This window comes from Scardinius erythrophthalmus (genome assembly GCF_964197995.2).
Source record: "Scardinius erythrophthalmus genome assembly, chromosome: 25".
Taxonomy (NCBI): Eukaryota; Metazoa; Chordata; class Actinopteri; order Cypriniformes; family Leuciscidae; genus Scardinius; species Scardinius erythrophthalmus.
In genome coordinates this window covers 31,025,392-31,028,357 of record NC_138245.1, presented here as the reverse complement: position 1 = coordinate 31,028,357, position 2,966 = coordinate 31,025,392, and the positions used below count along the sequence as shown (strand labels likewise).

General features: G+C 36.3%; 1 protein-coding gene across 1 annotated transcript in view; it reads right to left on the bottom strand.

Moving 5' to 3' along the window:
* Positions 1 to 2,925: 2,925 nt before the first annotated feature.
* The window catches only part of acyp2 (acylphosphatase 2, muscle type), a 13,191-nt gene continuing 13,150 nt past the window's right edge, over positions 2,926 to 2,966 (bottom strand). Inside the window, exon 4 of the mRNA XM_081357620.1 lies at positions 2,926 to 2,966. This exon is cut by the window's right edge and continues 662 nt beyond it. The gene's annotated coding sequence lies outside the window, so the exon portion shown is untranslated.

Sequence of the window (2,966 nt, the reverse complement as noted above, 5' to 3'; positions counted from 1 at the left end):
GGCAGCGTTTCATCAAAGATCCTGAAGGTGTTTGACCTGCAGATATAGAAGACAGAGTCTGACTCCAGATCTTCGGGAAAGCAAGGAGTTACAGCATAACATATACTCACTGGAAAGACTCCAAAACCTTCTTTTTTCGAGGCAGAGATATTTCTGCATTATGGTACATTTGCTCTTCCATTGAATGCAGAATAAAGAGGGTTCAGAGCTGTTGGCGACTGGTTGCTATGCAACAGTGACGATACGAAATCTGACACCCACTCATGAGGCTTTCTATAAAACAGACAATAATGCAGAGAAAATAACAGAAATTATGTAATATATTTATGTAAGAGATCAGGTCTGTGGTCAACTTTTTGGTAATGCCACTAAAGGTACAATATTTGTATGGAAATGTTTTTTTTGAAACCATTTTTTTGTGTGTGTGTGTGTGTGTGTGTGTGTGTGTGTGTGTGTGTGTGTGTGTGTGTGTGTGTGTGTTTTTACAAAGCATACAATGTATGTTTATGAAAGAGTATCTTTCACCAGGGCTGCATTTATCTGATCATGAAATACAGTAAAAATTGTGAAATATTTTTACAGTTTAAAATATCTGTTTTCTGTGTGAATATATAGTAAAGTGTAATTTATTCCTGTGATCAAAGCTGAATGTTCAGCATCATTACTCCAGTCTTCAGTGTCACATGATCCTTCAGAAATCACTCTGATGATTTAATGCTTCATATTTTTGTTGAAATCTTGCTACATTTATTTTCAAAATTCTTTGATTAATAGAAAGTACAGCATTTATTTGAAATATAACTTTTTTGTAACAATGTTAAAGTATATACAGTCACTTTAGATCAGTTTAGTGTCATTGCTAAACAAAAGTATTAATTAAAAAGAATCATAATGACCTCAGATATTTGAACAGTAATGCAACTTCAAGTAATACAGTATTTTAGTACTATTGCATATGAATTTAATCATTCAGTATATGGAATAAATCAAAGCACCATGATTTTGCCTTCTGAGGCCATCACTGTATGTGGAACTGTGCAGAACAAAAGTCAAGTGTTTCCACGTTGTATTATTTATTCATTTATTTATTCAACTATTTATGAGGGGAAAAAGTGTCCTTGTTACATATGTTACATGTACCTACTGTAGCAATAACCATAAATGATGCATAATTACATGCAACTAACCCTCAACCAATTCCTAATCCTAATCCAATAGTAAGTACATGCAGTTAATTATTATTATTATTACTCAGTATTACACTGTAACACAGAGACCTTAAAATGAAGTGTAACAGAAATCATTAAGTTGATCTTAAAGTGCAATAAAGCCCATGTTTGCATTACTCCTGAAGCGAGTTGGAGAGTTGGAGAACATGTGCATTCCAGAATCACAGTTTTTCCACTAGCAAGAAAAAAAAACCTCAGTGGAAATCTGAAAACAAACCAGTTTCCTGTTCTTTCACTACTTCCTTTCTGTTATTGCTTCCTGTTTCAATCTGACATGCAATGTGGTTAAACCTGGATGTAAATAGATGCATAAACACATTAAAATATTCATTATATACATATATATGTTTTAGATACGGTAAATAATTCAAAGAAGCATGAGCATTCACAAACAGCACTGAATCATTGTGTGGACTGTCTTGAAGTTAAAAGGGAAAGTCAGATTTAACCAGTTTAGCAGGTCAACTTTAAATATGTTAAAAGACCTCGGTCAAACACGAGACGGACGGTGAGGAAACCCTGATCCAATCAATCAAACCCAGAGTCCATTAAAGCACTGAGTGACCGGCGCAGCAAACGCCACTTCAAAACTGTAATATTGTGAAATATTAATATAGTTTAAAAGAACAGTTTCTATGTGAATATATAGTAAAGTGTAATTTATTCCTGTGATCAAAGCTGAATTTTCAGCATCATTACTCCAGTCTTCAGTGTCACATGATCCTTCAGAAATCACTCTAATATGAAGATTTGATGCTCAATTATTAATATTATCAATGTTGAAAACAGTTTTGCTTCTTCAGGTTGTTGTGTTATTTTTCAGGATTCTTTGATGAATAGAAAGATATTTGAAAAAGAAACATTTTGTAACATTCTAAATGTCTTAACTGTCACTTTTGATCAGTATAATGGAACGTACAATGATACAATGTTCCAGTAAAGTTCCAATGACGTCACTTAAGTTTCCAAACACTTGTTGGTCTCAGCAAATCATGGGAAAGTGTTTCTTCTGCCTCATGCTCATTTGCCTGAGATGCTTTTGGGAAACCCAGAGAGATCCCGAACAAAGAGCCCGGCACATTCCATCAGAGAGGCCCGGATCTGGGATCTGTGGAGTCTGACAGATATTGTGATTTCTTTGATCAACTCAAACCTGAGCACATCAAACTGTTCCTAGATCAGTCTGAGAGCAGTCCATCTATTCACAGACACAAACCCTAGTTAAGCCTCTGATCTAATCTTGCAACTGTCAGCTAAGAGGATTCCAGCCTCTCTAACCATGCAGATTAGCCGAAGTGAAGCATGCTGGGAGAAAAAGGACACCCCGGGGACTCTGTTTTTGTGTCTCTGATGCAACATGTTCAATCCGAGAGGCGCTTTGAGCTCAGTTCTAAAGACGTTATGATGTTAGCAATAATTCCTGATGCAGTTTTGATGCGGACAGAAGCTGACGCTGCACGACGCGTCACACACACCAGTCTCACACACACTCCACCTTAAGAGAGCTCTGTGAGGAAGGATGGGTTTTTCCCAGAAACACAAGCGCCGGATGCCGTGATTGGTCGATTATGCATGAAGTGAAGATCTCCTGAAAGAGGATAATCAGAGGACGTCTAATATTCATATCTCTGGACAGCCAGAGAGCCGTCATACTTGATTACATACTTAATAACAAGTCAAAAATGCAATGAAATTTGGGTGTATTGATAGAGGTTTATTATATTAGTCTGATAAACT